We start from the raw sequence: 21907 nt of genomic DNA, 5'->3' as shown, positions 1-21907 counted from the left end.
CCTCAGTTACTGTGAAGTGCTGGCCAGAAACCATCCTCCCTGGCACATCAAGTTTGCATAGAGGAATGTTTAATGTAGCTAAGAATTTTTTTTTTTTCCAGACTGCTCCTGGATGTTCAGCTTTTTTTCCTTCATATCTTTGTGTCTTCTTTTTTTCCTAGGTCCAGCTTCTACAAAAGTTCCTGGACTCTGCAGGCACTGTGGTTCCAGGAATTGAAGAAAGATAGAGGAGAAGAAAGTAAGTTTCCCCAAAGGTCCTGCACTCTGAGAGATGACAGAGAGAGAAGTAAGAGAAACCAGACATAAGAGACAGACAGAAAGGTGGTTTTCTCTACCACCATAATTCAGAGACTTGCAAAGGTGTGGGAGAAGAAAGGAGCATCCTCAGGTTTTTTTCAATCCCCTTCACTAGCCAGGGTTGAAGGTCAGGCACACCTGAGGGCATCCTCAGGTTTTTTTCAATCCCCTTCACTAGCCAGGGTTGAAGGTCAGGCACACCTGAGGAGAAGTGAAATGAGACTGAAATAAAAGATTAGCACAAACCATCAAATAGCTCAAGAGAAAGAGAGTTCAGTGTCAGAGTGGCAGGAGCAGTCTGCCTGCTGGTTAACTTGCTTTTGCTCATTTAATGCTCCTTCAGGAATTTCTGTGTCTTTTCCCACATGGTGAGTTATGACCTTCACCTGAGCAGCAATGAGTGTCTGATATGACAGTAACTTCAAATCCTTTTCTAAGTATTACTGTGGAAAGTATCCAAGTTTCAGCTTTAACTAAATATGTTCTTCAGCTCTTCACAGCATTATATACTACATGACTGAGTATTTCATGAATGAAATACCCATTTTAGCTGTCAGAAACACTGGAGAGACAAATTGTAGAAGAGCCGGGCAAAGATCTCACATTGAACGAAATCCCACCAATTCGCCTGGTTCTCCTCCCTCCTATGTATGTGAGCTGGACCTGCAACTGCATCAGGAAGAGGAAGAAAAACGTGGGGTGGCTCTGATGGCCTGCAACAATCCCCTACAAACCACTCTTCTCCTGATTCCTTTTTCAGAGAAGTAAGACCTTCACAAATACTGCAATGCACTCTTAACTGCACCATGCAGAATCTGGCTTGCACATCTTTTAAATCACATTTAAACAAGGGTTCACAAGTGCCTTTGTTAAGAGTAGATTTAGTTCATCCTGTTTACGTTTCCACTGTACTTTCAGCTGTATGTTGTAATCTCTGTTTCCCCCATTGCTGAAGAGCTCTTACCTTTCATTTTAAAAGTAAGTGCACTTCCCTTTTTGTGAGATTTCAGCACTGTGGGCCGTCTCTGCTTAAAGCCTAGGGACACTGGCAAGTGCATTTCTGGCCACGGCACACGAAGACAGCTGGTATTTGAACCAGGATGCTACAGTTATACTATGCCTAAGGGTTTGTTCCAGCAATGAATGCAAAAGATGTTGAGTTATGAATGAGAAAGAAATTACTGTGCATTTCTTAAGATCCCATGCACAAGCTGCTCTGCATCCTCCCCGCAAAACTTCATGGTTTTCCTTCTGTCCCAGCACACACTGCATTCTAAACTGACAACTTTATCTAAAAGACCTATTTTCAGCAGGTCTTCCTACTTGCCCCTGAAAAATAAGTCAGAATTTAAGCAAAGGCTGTATTATTTTGACTTGCATCAAAAGAAGTGTTGATGGAGGTTACGTACGCCCTGTACTCTGCTGCTATGAGGCTCCCCCATGAAGTGCTGTGTCCAGCTTTGGAGCTGGGACTCCAATATAAAAAGGACATGAACCTACAGGAACAAATCCAGAGGAGGGCAATGAAGATGATCAGAGGGCTGGGGCACCTCTCCTACTCAGACAGACTAAGAGGGTTGAAGTTGTTCAGCCTGGAGAAGAGAAGGCTCAAGAGAGACCTTCTAGCAGCCTTCCAGCATCTAAAGGGGCCTAAAATAGACAGAGAATTTTCACAAGGGCATGCTTTAAGCTGAAAGATGACAGATTTAGATTAGATATTAGGAAGAAATTAATTACTGTGTGGGTGGTCAGACACTGGAACAGGTTGCCCAGAGAAGTTGTGGGTGCCCCATTCCTGGAAGTCTTCAAGGGCAGTTTGAAGGGGCTTTGAGCAATCTGGTCTAGTAGAAGGTGTCCCTGCCCATGGCAGGGGTGTTGGAACTAGATGATCTTTAAATGTCCCTTCCAACCCAAACCATTCCATGATTCTGTCCATAATTTCTGTGACAACACCATTCATGGATTCTGTGCCCCTGGGCCAACACAAGAGTGCCCTCAAATCCCACCGCAAGAAAGTGTCTGAGAGGAAAGATAAGAAGATAAATACATAGCAGATACATGGTGGTCACAGTCTGAGGGGATACCTCTCTTGCAGCTATTAGGATTTTTGGTTCATTACCATTGGTTGCATAAACCCATTTAACTCCAGGCGTGGAGACAATGAAGGCAGAGTAGAGTAGACATTCTGTGATTCTGAGAAATATTTGAGTCTACTTAAAGAAGTCTAGCACAACCAAGCTGCTGCTGACTAATGTATTCTACTTCTCTTATTAGGAAAAAAAACCAAAAAAAAGAACATATATATAACATATTTGTCTGAAAGAGCTCTCCCACATTCTGAAATAGTGGTATAAGCCCTGGACGGTTGTTCCTCTTCTGACCTTCTGCTTGTTTATGTGGGACACGTAGTTCTGAAAGTAGATGATGAAGACTGGACATCAGGATGCAAATAAGAACTGCAAGTTGGACATTTACAGCTTTGCAGCAAGGGCAGCCAACAGTGGCTATGTGAAAACCAGTGTAAAACACCAGTCCTTATCTAAGGGCTGCTTTTGGATATGCTTGAAAAGTTGTTTTCTCACCTATGTGTGTAGCATTTACACAAAATTACTGGGGCTCACTGGTATATCACAGCATTAAGACTGCACTGCCTTTCTAACAAAATAAATGCCCAAAATTAAAAGAAGGAAGGGGAGGGGTGTTATTTGTTTTTAAAAAATTTATTAATACTAACAACTCTTTTGATTCCTTCTGATACTAGAAACCAGATGTAAAAACTGTCAGTTACCCTATTACTTACACGAGGTTGAAGGTGGGTCTAAAGCATCTCTGGTAAGGACATTTTCCCTCTCTGATTGACTATAAATTTCTTTCTCATTTTCTGGGAAGTATCTGTCTTTTGGCATCTCTTTTATGACCAAGCAACCTCTTTTTGAGGCAGACAGACAACACAAGAACTGTGTTTGTAATATAAGAATAAAGAAACTGATTACTATCCCATCATGTTCAATATTTACAATTGTCAAGAAGCAAAATGTGCAAAATAATATTTTCTCTTGCAGGACTTTATTTATTTGGCCCGAATGCCCTGTGCATACTGACAACACATCCAGTACTACCCAAAACCCAACAACTTTTGCAAATATCAGGCTTCCTACTGACATGCATATTCAAAGACAGCTTCTCTTAAAAGAGTTTATGGTTGATGATAGTTCTGAGACACACTCTTTCACGAGCATGGGAAACCTTCAGTGGCTGACAACGACACCTCACCAGGAATGGAGTAGCATGGTGTTTCTTTTTCTGCCCCATTGTCCCCTGGCACCATCTATCCATGCAATTCTATGTTATTACTGCACCACTTCATAGGCACCAGATGCCCCCAGGCTCATCAACTGATGGCACCTTAGGAATCCCCCACCAGACAAAGGGGAGTCTGTTCCCACACACAGAGATGATTTCTTTGAAGGGTCAACCCCATCAGCCACCGTGACAAGGCATTTGGCTTTGGCTACCTGGTGAGGGGGATGCTTTCCTCTGATTCTTGGCCTTTTAAGCAAGAGGAGCTCATCCAAGCTAGGAGTTATTCTGCCTAGCCTTACAACAGAGTAGTTAGTAAAAGCCCCTCCTGATAAGCTGGGTCCAAGAAAAGAGCTCTTAGGAGAAATTAAGGTTTTTTTTTAAGAATGTTAAACTCTTTCATTTTAATTCATAGGCAAAAATAAATGCACTGATGCTGCTCGTTTCATGTCTCTGCTCACGCTTCCTGTATTAATCACAGTTCTGACTAACTTTGCTCATTAAAGCCAAGCTGATCAAGTCACTAGCATGCAAATGACCTCACTGTGCCAGAAAATGTAATTCAAGCTATTTCGACTTACTTTGTGTTCCTTTGCTGTTTTTTCTAACTCCGAGTAGAACCAGGAGAAATCTGAGATTCTACAATGCCTGGACTTCTTAAAGTGGGTAATCTGAAATCTAAGTTTTACTTTGAAAACTATGACCTGGATACACAGGTGAAAAAACTGAAGAGTGAAGTCATGACACTCACATGTACATAAAAGCAGCAAACATATGGGGAGGGGAAGAAGAGAAAAATCACTTCTTTACCAAATGTCAGGAAAGCAGGTATTGTATAGGAAATAACAGGGCAAAAGTACTAGAAAAGTTTGCTGATAGTTGGTACAGATGCTGTTGAATTTAAAAGTAGGGTAAAAGATGTATACTTAGAGATTTTTATTTATGGCATAAATTATTTTCTTGTAAGTGCAAAGAAGCATTTGTCTGTAAGATACACTGAAATCTCATTTCTGGAGTCCTTCCCATAAGCAAAAGACAAATTACATTGGCAACTTCCTAGAGTTAATCATTCAGAAACTGTTCTATATGAAAATCAGAGAATGTTCTCATGTTTCTTCAATTAATCATGAAAGAAAGAAGTCGCTTCTCAAGATACTATTTTTAGGTATGTTTTCAGTGATTCCATTTGAGACTTCTGCTTCAGAGCAGACACTGGGGTTTATTTCCTTGTTAACTAACATGATGACCATACAAAACTATATATATTAAAAAAAAGATAGTAAATGGCGCTTTTTTTTAATTTTTTTTCCCCACTCAATTCCTCTCTTACCCAGTACACTGGCTCTCTTTTACCAGTACACGAGACAATGAAACTTTTTTGTTTTACTTTTCTTCCCTGAGAGGGATAGGCAATTCAATCCCAATGTGGCAACAAGCATTTCTAAAAAGTTAACAAAACCGCTTTCATTTCGATGTTGGGCAACAAAACAGCACGGTGACAAGAACTATAATGAGGAAAAAAATCCACTATGATAAGAAATACAGCTATTTCTGTCTAGGGGAACAAAAACATTTTGTAAAGTACCCAGTTCTCTGAAACAAATATTTTTTACCGCTGCATTTACAGTGCTTTATCTTTGGGGAAATCAGTTCCAGAACTTTGCTGACTTCCTTTTCCAGAAGTTTTGGACTTTCTGATTTAAGCCTGATGTAAATGGCATGTGCTGCCGCACTGCTGTCCCAAATGCACTTTGACTCTACAGTTTTAACCATGCTTTTCCATCTTGTGGTACACAGTTTAAATAGACTGTGCATATGTTAGTTGGATGGGAACTCTGGAGTTCACCTACCCAAATGTCACACTCTGAGGGTTAGATTAAAATTCAATGCTACGAGGAAGGAAACTTTCCTGACATAAAAACATGCTTACTTAGCTCATACTTGTGAGGGTTCCCAGCTAAAACAGTCCACTTTCTGCAGGAAAGGGGCTTGCAAGAACAAAATGAAATGTGTTGACCTTCTTCTGAGATTTTCTTTAATGAAAAAACCCTGCAAAACTTCAGTGGCTTCCTGAAAACCCCACAACTTGAGTGGCTTCCTGAAACAGTAGCAGTCAAGGGCGTACATTCACAATCTATTAAAAGTTCTACTAGCACCAAAATATCACAACAGGAAAGGAAGAGTAAATATTGAAGGTTCAATAATGAAAACGAACAATAATACATAAATTTTAAATTAGGGAAATATGTTAAATATTGATTCAGAGTAAAACTTTAGGAAAAAGAACTATAAGGACGATCACAATGTAAACAGATTAAATATGACTAGAGTAGATTAAAAAACCAAGTCAGGCTTATTCAGAATGCTGAGTAAGTGGGCTGCTTTCTTCCCATAAGAAATAAAGGGACTAGCGGTCTTCCAGTGAGAAGGAAATGAGTGCACTGAAAATACTAGGGTTTGGGTCACTAGGTAAAGGAGAGAGGAAACGAGCAAGCCTACAGACTGCAGATATGTACATGGGGAATATTCCCCTCCCTTACACTGAACATCCAACTCAGACTTTTAAGCTGCATGCATTGGGACCAACTTCAGGGCTCTTGAGAGATGTCTGGGTCAGGGGTTCTGCTCACAGGCAGCACGGGGAGAGTCTGAAAAAAAGCAAAATACTGAGAGAAAAAAAGTAGATGTTTTCTTTGCAGAGTCTATGATCAATTTAGAAATCTATCCTTCAAGTCCAACTTGTAATACTGTTACCAATTTGTGAATCTTCCAGTTGTGTGCTCCCTATGTTGACAATACTAAAGGTCAGTAGAAGGACTAACAGCATTTCTTCTTCATGAAATTCATTCCATTTGGTAACCAACACTGTTACAGCTGGTACTCAAAACTGAAACATGGATTCTCTAGTAACAAGGAAGAGATTATAATTTCTGATGAATTATTGTGTTTTCCTGAGAAAAACCTGCAGGTTATCTTGAAAATATATAAATACATAAATAAATAAATAAATATGGTTATTTAGTAATAGTACAGGTTACATACGTGCGTGCAAAGAGAAAAGGACATTTGGCTCTGATTTCCTCCCTTCGATCTCCCAGCATGTGCTCCCACAAAACCCTGTCCATGGTTCCTCACTACTCCTTTTTCTGATTTTGAATGGATGATCAGAGGGCATGAATTTTCTGAGGGCTTATTCTTTATCAAGGGCTGCCTGAAGTGTGAGTTGCACATGGGAAAATTCAGGAATTGCAGGTCTGTCATAGAGATGGTGATGGGATGTGAGGGAGAAAGTGTTAGTGGTGTGGAAGCAGTGCATGATATGGTAGTGTGGTAAAGGAAGTCTCATCTGAGTTTCATCTTGTTTTCTAACTCAGGAATAACATGTATAACATACTCCATTGTTTGACTGCCACTACTGCGGACCTTCTCACTCACAATCAGTACATCTTAACCATTGTTAAAGGAATAGAGGTGATAATTTTGGAAGCAGCTGATGGAAGAATCATCCTACCAGTAACCCAAGACAGATCTCTGATGGAGATCAATGACAGACACTGCTGGGGACCTGGGCCACACACTCTCCCATGTGTCTTGTCACACCATCCAGCTGCTCTCTTGGCCCCTGCCATCACTGTGGGAAGGGTCTGGAAGAGAAAATGGAAAATGGCTCCTTTCCCATCAGGGAAAACTCACACAAGCCCTCTGAGTGAGTTTTAAGCATAGTTCTTGTAATTGTCTTCTATGCTGAAATGAAAGAAGACAGGCCTTGATCTTGCAAACACAAAGGCCATTTTATTCCTCTCATTTGAAAAAAAAAAAAAAAAAAAACAATCCCACTGCTGCTTGCAAAAGTTTTGCCAGAAATACCTATAAGACAAAAATGTCATCCTCCTTGTAAAATACAAAATGGAAAACTTCCTCAGGAGAGGAAGCCTAAGTCACACTCTTGTATTTGATGAGTAGACTTTTCAGTCTGGGATCCACATACTCCCTTAGCTCTGGCCCATACAGGCACTCAGATGCAGCTGCAGAGCCAGGAGTTGGCACTGTAGGAAAGGCTTCCCCTGCTACCCCTTCCAGTGGGTACCTGGCAGGACCTGGCTAAGCCTAAGCCCAAACCTGATCCAGCCTAAGCCCAGACCTGGCCAAGCCCAAGCCCAGGACCATTATCTGGTATACCTGGGCTGACCAGGTCAGGTACACCAGATGTCCCACCTACCAAATGCCTGGCTTCCTGCATATTGGTGAAACTAATAACCCTGCTCAAGTCACTGCTCTGGTGAAGAAAACTTTAAAATTTGGCAAGGGTTTGTCAGATTATCCCTACTGCCAGTCATATAATTCTACATGTATATCCAAGGGAATTCTGCAACCCAGTATTTCACTGCCAGTGGCAGGAACACACACAAAACACTTCAGCAGGGAGATTCTGGTATCCTGCAGGTATCCTTCTAGCCTTCCTCAGGGTGTCATATTCACTGCATACACCTACGTATGACCAAGGGACTTGGGAGTGTGTCTGGGCTCCCAGGTTTGGACACTCACGCTGGCTGTACCCTAACTCTAAATGCAAAGGTAAGCACAAACACCCCCACTCCACCTCCCACAGAAAGGGGTGCTAGGGTGGGCAGTAAGGTGTCCTGCCAGCCTTGAGCATCACACAGTGAGGGGCTGCACCACGATGCAGACACAACCATTGCAAAGATGGTGACACCAGCGGCCCTGCCCAAAAGTGCTCACAGCCTAACAGGGCAGAGCTGCAGTTCCACGTGGCACACACGTAACGTGTATTTGTTTGCTGTGACATTTTGCTTTGAATCTCGCACCGCTAAGCACAAAAGCCAATGATAAAATAAATCACTGGGGCACAGTATTGATTCTCCAATGATGATTACATAAAAAAAAAAAAAAAAAAAAGGTAAATGCTTTGGTGTGTTACATAAATAATTCCCCTCTGGCATCTATTATGCATGTTGCAACCATACCTTTAATTTCATTTATGCAGCTTTTTTGAGGAATGGCATCCAAATTTTTCCCTCAGCCTACTCCACTCACTTTTCAAAGTGAAGTACGTGCAAAGGAAGAGGACAAGCAGAGAAAAGAGAGGGAAATTGATTGCTGCCAGCCTGATAGGGAAACGTTAACCTTGCAGGCAGGAGACAAACAGCAGAGTCATCTGCAACATGCAAAACAGCTTCTTCATTTCCATAGAGAGGCAACGGAAATGCACTTCAGATATTTGCAAAACTATTACAGTTATGAAGAAGTCGTCTTTACTGGGACCCTGTGTACAAAAACAAATTTAAAAAATAAACACTAAGACCAAATGTATCAGCTAAGCAGTTTCTGACAGAGAAAACTATTCTGGGTGGTCAGTGTTGTTGTAACACAGATGCAGACTACTCATCAGTCCCTAAATGCAACCTCAAGAGAATATTTTCAGCTATCAGAGATACCAAAACTGCCTCCACTTCATTATCCCACTCCTGCCCTCTCCAGTCCCTCTCCTATACCATATTTCTAAGTCATTCTCAAAACACTTTGTATCCAGACAAATTTCTATCGCACTTGATCAAACGGGGCTTGCTCGAATGAGAACTGCGGAGCCGGGCCTATTTCTCAAAGTAATTATATTTCCGAGGTTAATTTGAAGCGGTTCGGCGCAGCTCGACCCAGTCTGCACGAAGCAGCACCAGCTTTACACCTGCTATCCCATCCAGCACAGCCAGCGGCACTGCTGCCGCAGGGCAGAGCGTGAAACCAGGAGCAGGGAGCCCCGGGTCCACCCCTCCGATCCTGTCCGCTCCTCGCACACGGCTCCGCACCCGCACCCGCGTCCTCAGCCACGCACCGCACCCCGCGCCCCCTGCGATGCCCGGCTGGACCGCCGCCGGCACTCCCGCACCGCTCCCTGCAGCGGGAAGAGTCACCGCCGGGATTCGCGCACCGCTCCCCCCGGTCCCGCAGGGAGAAGGCTCACTGCCGGGATTCCCGCACCGCTCCCGCCTGTCCCGCAGCGGAGACAGTCACCACCCGCCTGGCGTCCGCTCTCCCCGGGCCCTCCCTGTCGGGCGACGGGGAATCTGTTTAACTGTGACTTTAATTTTATTTTTTTTTTCCCCGTAAGCACCGAGTGGAAAATAATAATAACAGCAATAACAATAATAATAACAACAAAAATAACAATAACAGTAACAATGATGATGGTGATGATAAATCCCATCATCATCATCTACTCCACCTATCAATGACAATTACAGAGAATAGTTACCAGCGAGGAGCGGCGCAGCAACAGGCAATGCCGGCAGCGGAGTTGGGGGGGGGGGGGGGGGCGCGCTGCCGCTGCCGCAGCCCCTCCGCCCGCTCCCACCGGCGCCGCCGCCCGTGCCCCGCCTGTCCCCCGTCCGGGAACGCCCCAGGACACGCCCCTCCACCGGGAGCCGTGTGGGTACGCTGGACAGTCGCTGCATTGCTCAATAAAATACGTATTTTAAGGGTACCTCTGTAACGAGTTTATGCTTTAAGCTGAAACACAGAACTGATGCTTCTTCCCCAGCAGCATTACCGTTGTGTGGTTTTTGTTGTTGTTGTTGTTGTTTTTGATACTGTGCAGCTGAAAGTTCCAGATATTTTGCCATGGTTAGAGTAGAATACAACTGTATCTAGGTTCCTCTGGATCTGCATATAAAGTCTCTCTGTGCCACTCTTCATGATATGTTTGTTGTGAATTGGTTCCCCCTGCCACCCTCTCCCACCTTCAGACCCTGACTTTGGTCTCCTCCCACAGCAAGGAGAATTGGCAGGGTTCATCACAGACACATCCTTCCTTTGCTCCTGTATCCTTCACCAGGCTGAATTTCCTCACTACTAGTTTTCTTCTTCCCTTCTGCAGCACTGATAAGTCTTGCTGGCTCAACTGTCTGGAGCCGTGAACGAGATTACACCTACAGTAGTGACTACAGCCATACAACATATCTCTGTTCTGCTTTCATTTTGACTTTTTCCAAGAAACTCGCCAAGTGTAATGGTCAATTTTATCTCATGAGAAAATCATGTTCCCTCTCCCTTTGACTTGCTTTTATCTTTTCTGACTCTTGTAACTTGTACAACTCTATTTTTCTTCACTTCCAGAAGCGCTAGGGTTTCTTGTCTGTGTGGCATTTGCTGTACTCCCCCCACTGAGACTCCTGCTTTTCTTCTTATCAACCCTGCTCATCTCCATAACTTCAGGTTTCCTCTTGTGCTTTCACCTCTTTCCCTGTCTCTGAATCAATTGAATGTGCCATGTACATTCACTATCAGGAATTCTTTCACTCCACTTTCACCCTAGGCCTTTGTTTCTTTCCATTCTGTTCTTCTGCCAGGAGTTTTGCAGGCACTGCTCTTCTAGGCACCGATAATTTCTTCTTAACCAAATCTGTGAACATTTCTCAACATCTTTGATCTGTCAACCAGTTTCAATAGAGGTTACCTATAAATGAGAGAAAACAAGAACACTTATCTTTAGATGTGTGCCCTGATCAGGTGTGTACTCTATGTCTTTTTTTTTTTTTTAGCAGTGTTGGAAAGAGGCCCAGACGTTGCCTAGAAGGGTTGTGGTGTCTCCACCTTTGCGTACAGCTCTGAGTAACATTCTCAGGCCTCAGAGTCATCCCTGCTGTGAGCAGGAGTTTGGACTAGAGACAGCCTGGGGTATCTTCCAAGAAAGCAGTGATCCATGAGGCAGATGCCAGAACCCTTATCTTGAAGAGTAAAAGACTGGAATGCTAAGATGCAGTGTATCACTGGGGAAGTGATTTGGTTTATAGAGCATTTTGTTCCTGTTCTTCAAACTCAACTTCTTTGGCTTTTTTTAAGAAGCTTTTCAATGGAGGAGGGAGAAGAGTTATTGTTATTGGGTTGTTTGGTGTCTGGTTGGGTTTTTTTTAATGTTATATTTATTATATATAATATATATTGCACACATGTATATATACGATATTATATATAGTATATATACTCTATATATTATATATTCTTGCTCCTATGCCTCCAGTTTATTGCAAGGTTACCGTCCCCATCCTCTGATTAACATCGTATCGTGGTATCTCATCTTGTTGCAATATTTGCCCATTTATTCAAACTCACTGTCCTTATAACTGAACTCCAGTCTTCCTTTTCAATCTTCCCCTGTTTCTCCCTTTCTCCAGCCCCTTGTTTAATGGCCATTCAAATCCATTAGGTAAGTTTCAAATCTGAACTCATTTCTGCTTAAAGGCTTCAGGACTGTTTTTTTCATCACAGTTTTATATAATGCTACTCTTCATTTAAATTAATCTTGTCCACATGCAAAATTGCACCAAAGTCTCAAGTTTATCTACTTTCAAATTAAACTACTGAAAAAATTTTTGCCTGGAGATGTCCCTGCTTCTGGCTGTGTGTGACAGTTTTCTTAACTTCGTAAATCTTTCTGTGAGCCGTTAGCTTCCTGATGGCACTTTCAGTTTCTCTTCAGTCACTTCTTCAGTGCTTTCCCTTTTCTGTTTTCTTTCTGATTTCCAGTTCTTTAGGACTGAGTATTTATACTGTGTGATGTCTTATATATATTTAGCCCTACAAGGAAATAAATATATAACCAACAAACTCTGCAATTTAGGATGTAGATAATCTTCAAAAGTACTGTGAATCAGAGATTTGCTAAAATTGACTACTATTTAGGGGATTTCTGAAACCAAATCAGAGAGTCTTTGATTAAAATCAGTGTCATTGTATGCATTTGTAAACTAATAGAAAACTAGAAAGAAGCATAAATTTGCTACTTGCAGACTTGGCCTTTTACAAGGGTTAACAGTTGCTCTTATTAAATCTGTTCATCCAGCAAAAAACTGTTTCTTGGGAGCTTTCAGAGCTTTCAAGGTTGACATGGGGCATTTCCATATTTTACTGTTCCTCTTTTGGCTCAGAGATTAAAATCCCTAATTGCCTTACCTTTTGTGACAGAGGTCATAGAATTATAAAATCCTAGAATCACAGAATATCCTGAGGTGGGAGGGACCCCAACTCATGGTGCTGCAGAGGACCACCCCAAGTGCTGAAAAACATTCTTTAATGAAAGCACTTGAAGTCAATAGAATAGGCCTGTGTATGTGTGTGTGACTGATTTATTTCCTGAAACAATTATGATACATAGGAAAACTGTTGAATCAGTCAGTAAGAGAAACAATGCCCTTTTTAGCCACTTCTAATGTTTTGTGACTTTTATCAACTGATTTATCTAAGCAGACATTTATAGCTCAGCACCTTAAACTAGAGGTGACTATTTCTTTTGTTTTGCATTGTAAGATTTTTTCTGATTTTTGAAATGTCTTCAGTCATCCATCAGGAACAAAGGATAAGCAGGAAATGGTTGAGCAGCCAAAGCCGTTTCATAGACCTCTGCCTCCTAAGCTGCTGTCTAAACTGTCTGTGCCAAGGGAGAACGTTGAGAAAGGTAAACCGCACAAAGACAGTTCCTGTGGTGCACAGGTAAAAATTCCATGTGTTCTCTAAAATTAACATAGAAGAAAATAGATTGGCATTTAAGTTACTAGTGCAAAGCAGAGTAAATGAGACTGCAGTGTGACCCACATGACCTTCATCTCTTTGGGATGCTCTTCTTGTAAATAGGGGAAGAGTCTTCTGGGCAGGTCCTGGAAGCTGAGTCTTCCACCTATCAGACTTGAATACTATCCACTGGATAACAGCTCATCAAAAAACATGAGAGATAACATGGAAAACTGCTGGCATCAAGAAAAATGAAATTAGATCACGTGGAGTCAGACCACAGGGGGAAGCGAGATACAACCTGGATTCAGAAAAAAATGAAAAAAAATTATGCTTTGGTGGATGCTCCTGCTCTTCTCAGAATATACATCCCTGTGAAAAGACGTATCTTGGCATTTATTATTTTAAGCTCATCAGGGATTTCTAATTAAAACAAAGGACTTGCCATGCAGTATGCTTCAGAAAATAAAGGGCTATCTGTGTGCCCATATATGTGAATGAAAAGCTTTTTCCAGTTTATATAAAGTAGCTATTGATTTCTTATTTAAGGACTAACCTTTAAAAATAAATGTGCAAAACAATAACATGATCTATAATCAAAACATATTTAACCTAAGTAATACAAAAATAAGATGGAAACTGGGCACCACCTCTGAAAACAGATGCGTAGAAAAGGACCCTGGTATATGTACAGGTTCACTGACTTCTCTCAACATTCTGTCAAGCCCCAGAATCTGCTGCAGAAGAGTAGAATACAGAAAACTTACAGTGCTTTTTCTTGATCAGCACAGTGGAACAAAGTTACAGCATGAAAAAACAATGCTGTCCCTTTGAACTGAGTTAAAGAGACCAAATCAAGTTTTGTTTTTTCTCCATTTAGCTTCTGTAATTCTATGGAAGTATTTAAATAGCTAAAACTCCTCAATATTCAAATAGTCAATAAAGCAGGCAAAGAGAAAGAAAATAAATTAGAATAATTTTTATTATGTTTGAGTGAAATGGTAATTTGAAGTTTCATTTTGTTAGAATACTGTCATACTATATTTCTTATCATCATTATGTAATATTAAATTAGAAGGAATAAGAATAATATGTTAAAAGTAATACCTTTATAATGGTATGAAAAATAGTAAAGAAAACTCAGTTAGAGAAGTAAAGTTGAAAAGTCAGGTAATACAATTATTGTTCCTTTGATATTATTAAGCCCTTCTGAATATTAATTTGAAAGGCTAGCAAAATCTGTTTCTGTACAGTACAGTTCCAGTCTGGCTGGTGCTGCCGAAACAGATGTAAATATTTCTGGCTCACTAGCAGAGCTGTGTTTCAATTATTTAAACCATTTTAAAAATTATAGATAAACCTTTTCTCCTGAAACAAAATTCTATTGTGATGGCTCTTGTTGCAGTAGTACTTATTAGCAATGAATGCTGTTTATAGATTGCATATTTGTACAGTAAACATGACAAAAATCTAAGAGCTCATTTAAAAGTTTGTTCAAGGATCATTTTCTCCAAATGTAACTATCACACCTGAAAGACATTTATACAGCAGCATGTCCACTGATCAGCAAGCAACACTTCATCAATGATAATTCCATCATTTTGTGCTTCATGAAGTGTGAGACTGAAACCTAAGAGCAGAAGCCCTGGGCTAGAAAAAAAAAATTAGTGACATGTGGTCTAAGTGTCTTTTCCCCACAAGGGAGTGTAGAAAGTGAGAATGTAACAACATTAAGTTGATTGAAAAGGCAGCAGAAATGTCATGGGAGTGGACTGTGCCCAGCTGAGGGCTGAAAGCTGCCAGCCACTGTGGTGGGTCAAGAAAACCAAGGAAATACACCAATGGCCCCCCTTTCTTTGAGAACCGAGTTGTAGCAGAGAGCTATAAAGAGCAACTTCTCCCTCAGCAGGCCCCTAGAAACCAATCTCCCTAGCAAATGGAACACAGCACAAACCTTGTGGAACTGAACAGGCTAAATTAAGGATAATTTACTAAGTATGGTTTTGTTGATAAAAATATTCAGGACTAACTGACTACTGGCTGTAGTACTGTTCAGAAACTGGGGACTAGCTAAGGAATCAATGGTCCTCCAGAACGAGGTCTTTGGAGATAGCCCTGGTAACAAAGTCCAAAATCCAGTTTTAGTGTGAGGTTTGTGAAATGAACCTTTGACACATTTAGTTTCCATCGAACAGTTTTGGTAGGAAGGGTGTCTTCTGTGAGAAGCCGCCAGAAGCTTCCCCCATGTCCAACAGAGTCAATGCCAGCTGGCTCCAAGATGGACCTGCCAATGGCCAAGGCCGAGCCCATCAGCAACAGTGGTACCACCTATGGGATAGCAGATTTAAGAAGGGAAAAAACATTATTGCAGAGAAACAATTGTAGCCAGAGATGAAATGACTGAGAACACCTGAGAGAAACAGCCCTGCAGACACCAAGGTCAGTGAAGAAGTAGGAGGAGGAGTAGGTGATCCACACTGGAGCAGGGGAAGAGTGCAGAGTCCCACAGAGAAAGGAGCATCAGAGACAGTGAGACAACTCACCACAACCTCCATTCCCCATCCTCCTCCGCCACAGAGGGGGAGGAGATAGAGAAATCAGGAGTGAAGTTAAGCCCAGAAAGAAGGCAGGTGTGAGGGTAAGGTGCTTTAAGATTTGGGGTTTTTTCTCATTACTCTACTGTGATTCAATTGATAATAAATTCAGTTAATTTCCCCAAGTTGATTCTGTTTTCCCCCTGATGGTAACTGGTGAATGATCTCTCCTTGTCCTTATCTAGACCTAGAAGGCTGTCATTATATTTTTGCTCTCTGTCTAGCCCAAGGGAATGGCAGAGTGGCTTTGGTGGGCAGCTGGCACACAGCCAGGGTCAACCCACCACAGTGGTGTAGGACACTAGGGCTCGGTGCCAGCTGTTGCATTAAGGGTATAAAAATTTAGCAGAAAATAAAGCCCCTTAAACTCCAGCTGGTCCTCAAAGATCAGAGGGGCTGGGTGTGGCTGGGCTAATTTCTGATTATAGCAAATTTGGCACTACCTGCCTGGTCGAGTTCAATAAGAACTTGTATGATCCAGGTTCAAAACCAGTGCAGTTCATTGAAGCAAGAGGAAAGCAGGTTCAGAATTGAACACATGTATGATATATCTGCTCCAACACAGTTGAAAGTGCAAAGCTCACCTAAGCATCCCTTCAGGGAGGAGGAGAGACACAGTCCAGTCCAGAGTAGGCAGAGGTTCTTCCCCTTCCCCTTCTCCCCATGTCTCATAATTTTGGCCATTCTTGATAAGGTAGAACAAATACTTACTATAAGTGGGGTTTTGGTAGCTGTGATCATACATGTAAGGCATGTTAACTTTTCACTTGCCTTCTTAGGGGGTGAAAGTTTATATACAAATTTGGCTTAATGAGGGTCTTGGTTAATTTTGGTCAGGGTTTACAGTCAACACAAGAGGTAGAATAAACACTTTGATCATCCTCCACATGCTGAGGTGGCAATAAAGGCTACCTGATCTTCACCAGAGGATCTGTGCATGCATCTTTGTCTCCTTAACAGACCAGATCTGCAATAAGACTTGTTATACAGTGGTGTGAGTGCTCTTTGTGCCTCACTGAAACAACATCAGGCTGTGAGGCCTCTGCTTTACTCCAGATATTGTCCCATTGTTAGCCCTTGCTTGAGCCAGGTTCAAGGTAAGCTAGGGGTCCAGCTCATGTTTGTCACAATCAGCCTCATCAATTCTTCATAGATTTAAGACATGTCTGAAAGTTTGACACGTTACACACCCCATGGCCACAGTCACACAAGCAACACAAGTCACTGACATACGGCTCCTTGCAAATGGTTCAAGATCCCTAAAGAGGAACTTGTCAGTGATACAAGTGGCCATATTTCACACACAGTAGAACAAACTGCTCATTCATTCTTCATTAAACTCCCAAAGTGCCTCTGAAAACCTGCCCTTTCTGTCCTGCTCTTCTACTATGCAGTTCTTCTACTGCATACTTCACATCATTCGAAACAGTGTGTAGGTGAACTGCGTTTGTGTTGAAAAAGAAAAGACAAATGAATTTTGCAATTGGAAGCACTGAGATGCTCAGTCTAATTGTTGGTGCATTTTATCTGAACAAGAAAAATCCATATAGGATATGGAGAATTTGACACACAGTCTTTTCCTCAAAACTGATGCCAGAGCATGACTCATTATAAGTGTCTTTTTTCCTCTTGTTTTCAGCAGGAGGGATTTTTGGACAATATCTAACTAGGGCAATAAAGAGCAAAAATTATGAAAATGGAAAAGAAGAGTCTAGCAGTGCTCAAGGGCATGTCAGGCAGACTGATGCTTCCCTCAGCAATGAGCACATATTCCACAGTCCCCTGAAAATCCAGCCTAAAGATATACACCAGTCTCTTTATCAGATTTGCCACAGTCAGACACAAATCCAGCTCGAAGAGCTATTTCTTCAGACTCAGTTGCAGCCTGGCAATACACAAACCGTTTGTCCACGTTTGTTCTTGCCTTGTATGTTTCCAACTCAGATATGCCTATCTCCTTAATCAGGATAGTAGTCATGGGCAAACACAGTTCCAGCCCAAAGCCATGGGTTTCCCTGACCTAAAGAGAGGTTTGATTCTCTCTGAAGCCAGTTTCCTGACAGTGAAAATGGAGCAGAATGAAGATAGAAAGTTCTCAGGTCTAGTTCATGCGAATAACAACCCTGCATATTGGTCTTCACCAGGCATAAACACAAGCATTCCTGTCCACCCAGGCAGCAAAAAGCCAAACCAGCTACTTTGGATGGTGCTGACATAACTTGGATTGAATTACACTTTCACAATAGGTGTAGTGCTGAGCAAGTGCCATGAAAATTATGCAGAATGCACCAGGAAGAAGATGAGACACAGTAAAGGTACAGAGGAAATGGCAAAAGAAGGTGAGACAAAAGGAAGAAGAAATAAACAATGGAGAACTTAGGCAAGCATACCACAGAAAAAAAGCATGTAAATCAGTTATCCCACAGCTACACTAATATTAAGTTTCAATCATTAATTTTTAGTTTTAAATCATTCTAAGCACTTCTTTTTCTTGCAGTGACAACCTAAGAAATACATGATCATTTTTCTGTTGACAAGGTTACAATTCCAAAAGATACTTTGAATGAAAGTTGCTACTGACTCTTAAACACAGCAACATGAGTAATGCATCTTTAAAAGATATACCTGAAGGCTAAAAGCAATTTTCTGCTACAAGAAGTGACACAACATTTCCACCTGGGACCTTGACATCAGTTTTTCCTCAGACTGTCTTGTTCATACTACATCTCTTGATTGTTTCACAGCTACTGGTGAGAATGTCTACATTGGATTTTCATTTTTGCTGGCAGTGCTTTTCATCTTTGGAATCACATGTTGTAGATTTTTGTTTACACAACAGATTTTAATTTGGGTTTTTAATTTTAATGAAATGTAGACAATGCGGTCTTACTCTGACTATAGTCATCTTTTACTACCCTGGTGCTTCAGCACTGAAGCATTGTTTTTCTTGCAAAATGGATGCCAGGGATCTAAGAAAATTCTAAACTCCACTAAAGTGTATAAATTTTCTTTCATTATATTAATCTTCATTATTAGCATTAATCTACCTATTTATTATAACTTGGACTTTATTGGAACACTTAGATTTAGATTTGATATTACTACAGGTATTAATAGGTAATGTATGTTATCTAGGTATACTTGATTGTATATCTGTCATGAAAATGACTGTCTGGTTTACATAGAACTAGATGCCAGATTATATACACTAAAGTGCATTTGAAATTATATGTGACAATAGTTAAATACTATCTCAGCATCTATGTAGTTTAAGACAGTGTATGTAATAATAATAATAATATAATAATATGCATAAGCAGTGCTCTTCTGTCAAGGTTTGTATAAAATTTCCTAGATTAGAAATGAAAGAAAAAATTTAACAAAAGAGCAACAAAATGAAAGCTAGTTTCTCTGCCTGGGATCTGGAGATGTTTTGGATTGCATATTTGGATGGTTTGGATCCTCTCTAGGGGATAACTATAGTCCAGAATTTGACTAGGCTTCTTGAGTGAATATATCCAGCATACCTTAGGATGGTTACGAAGGGAAGTCTATCACAGTTGGAACAACATGGGAGAGTGGGATAAAAAGAAAATGCAAGCCAAAAATAACAGAGTTTAGAGACAGCCACAGAACTGGCCCACTTACTTCATTGCACAATTAGGAAAGCCTGAACCAGGGCACTGACAAGAGTGAGATGACCTTGCTGCTCTCAGAGCTTGTGTGTCAGTGCCTGTGCTCTATTACATGTTGGTTCCCTGATCATCTGTATTGCAAAAATATTCATTCATCCCCAGTTATTCTTCACATGAGCAAACAGCTTCCTCTAAAACAAAACTCTACTGTAGTGCTGCGGGTGGTTCATGCAGATGCCCAGCCTAGTACAGACAAGACTGCATATGGCTTGTCCCCTTTTTCCATATTAATTGAATGATATGGGGCTTGTCATCCTCTACCCTCTTGTATGTTATTGTACACACTGTAGGCCTCAGGAAGTGTCCTCTGTTTATTTTAGACTCTCTAACCTAAAAAAAAAAATCCTACCTTGCAGAATAATACTTATGCATGAAAGCAAAGAAAATACTGGTGGCTGAGCAGAGTGAGTACTGGTGGATTAGACTGAGCAAGACCCAGCAATATATGCTGGCATCTCAGAAAACCAACTGTATCCTGGGCTACATCAAAAGCATTATGGACAGCAGGTTGAGGGAGGTGATTCTGCCCCTCAAAGTCTTCTCCCCTGAGACCCCAAGTGGACTACTGTGTCCAGCTTTGGCTGCCCCCAAAATAAGAAGTACATTGTCCTGGAGCAGGTCCAGAGGAGGCTACAAAGATGATCAAAGAAATGGAACACCTCTCCTATAAGGAAGAGCTGAGAGAATTGGGGTTTTTCATCCTGGAGAAGAGAAGGCTCCAGGGAGACCTTATAGTAGCCTTCCAGTACCTCAAGGGGCTACAGGAAAGATAGGGACAAACTTTTTAGCAGGGCCTGTTGCGATAGCACAAGGGGTAATGTTTTCAAACTAAAAGAGGGCAGATTTAGGTTAGATATAAGAAAGACATTTCTTACCATGGTTTCTCCTGATCAGGCCCAGGACTGTATCTGCCTGGGCAAAGGCAGATGGACGACTTAGGGTTGTATTTGCAGGCTTGGAGGGAGTTCTGGAGGTCATCTACTCCAAAGCTCGTCTCCGAGCAGCACCGGTTTAGACCTTCATTTGTCTCCCATAGGAGCACTGGGCTCTTGACCTAAGGAGATAAACCAATATTTTTCAAACTTTTAAAAAATGTGATCCTCCCCCTCCACCTTTCCTCCAGCTTCATGTTGTGGCTATGCATCAAACCAGTCTGTTTGGAAGGGCAATTGACCTGAAGCTCATGGCTGAGACAAAAAATTTATCAGCTCCATTTCTGGGAATTGCAGAATCATTTTCTTCCCTCTATCTTCACCTCATTCTAGGGTACAGTACATCTTTCTCTTTTTGATGTATCTGTCTGCTTCTTCCCCATGGGAGCCATGCAGACTGTGCATTAAGACTAGAGTAATTACTTCTTTGCAGTGGTGTGGGCCTCTGCTAAAGTGGAGCTGAAGAAGTTTAAGCACCTTCTCCACTGATGAAGAGTAATTTTGAGGCCAGCTAGTTTCTTTAATCTGCATTTATGAGAAGGTTGAGCTGCTGTGGCTGTGTATATAATCTTAGAAGGATGATGCAAAGTTTTTGTCCCAGTTTCTTCCCCAGTGTAGTTTCTGTAATTGCTGCAGTGGACCTTGGTATGGCAAAGTACTGTGGTGCATCTGACATTACAGGAACATACTTAAATTTGGAAGACTTCTCCTTTGTTTCCATGCTTACCCATCATTATGCCATAGAAACCTCATGTCTCAGACTGTCTTGACTCCAGTACTTTGTGGAAAGTGATCTGGATTGCAGCAGAGGAACTATGAATGGGATAAAATCATCAAGAAATAAAAGATCTCATGCTATGTTATGTTATGTTATTCTGTTGGACAACCTAAGACTCAGCTGGAGTGATGAGATCAGTGCTTTCAGCTCTGAATGGTCTGTTTCGTATCAATGAATATGTAGTTGGGTCAGAATGAAAGGCAGACTCAGCCCTATGTAAAATCAATGAAGTTATGTGCTGACCCTGTGCTTCCTCCAGTGGTACCTAGAGAGGGATAAGATTCTTTCTCTCTGCTACCATTATGTCATTTTATATTCTAAGACCTCACACTGCTTTAAAAAAAAAAAAAAAAAAAAAAAAAAAAAAAAAAAAAAAAAAAAAAAAAAAAAAAAAAAAAAGGATAAGTTTATTCCTGGACTACAAATCACATATAGGACCTATTTATCAAAACTGCGACATTTTTGCAAGCTATAGAAGGTCTGGTAAATAAGTCTTGGTATTTCTTGTGAATACTTTTTTTTCTTTTACTATGGGAAATAAAATGTATTTTTAATGAGCAGCGGTCCCCAAATCTGAAATGCCTGCTGTTTTTTTCTAAACATAAAACCCCCAAACAAACAAAACCCCATTGCCTAAGTGACTTGATGACGAAGACAGCCTGCAACAAAACTGGGATCAGAGCTCCAGCTTCTGACTTGTTACCCTTTTACCACAGTACTGCTCAGTAAGGGCTTAGTTGATGCTTTGTATTGTTTCCCACATAGTACAGTTACTAGTGATACAATATA

At 41.2% G+C, this 21907-nt stretch overlaps 1 protein-coding gene across 1 annotated transcript in view; it reads right to left on the bottom strand.

The window, feature by feature from the left end:
* Positions 1-2469, bottom strand: part of LCP1 (lymphocyte cytosolic protein 1) — a 45168-nt gene extending 42699 nt beyond the window's left edge. Inside the window, exon 1 of the mRNA XM_027888881.1 lies at positions 2345-2469. The gene's annotated coding sequence lies outside the window, so the exon portion shown is untranslated. The remainder of the gene's footprint in view (positions 1-2344) is intronic.
* Between the last annotated feature and the right edge of the window lie 19438 nt (positions 2470-21907).

This window comes from Empidonax traillii, unplaced genomic scaffold, assembly GCF_003031625.1.
Source record: "Empidonax traillii isolate 1590-97213 ecotype Southwest subspecies unplaced genomic scaffold, ASM303162v1 scaffold247:size2371522, whole genome shotgun sequence".
In the NCBI taxonomy this organism is placed as follows: domain Eukaryota; kingdom Metazoa; phylum Chordata; class Aves; order Passeriformes; family Tyrannidae; genus Empidonax; species Empidonax traillii.
Note: the sequence above shows the minus strand (reverse complement) of the source record. Positions and strands in the feature narration are given on the sequence as shown.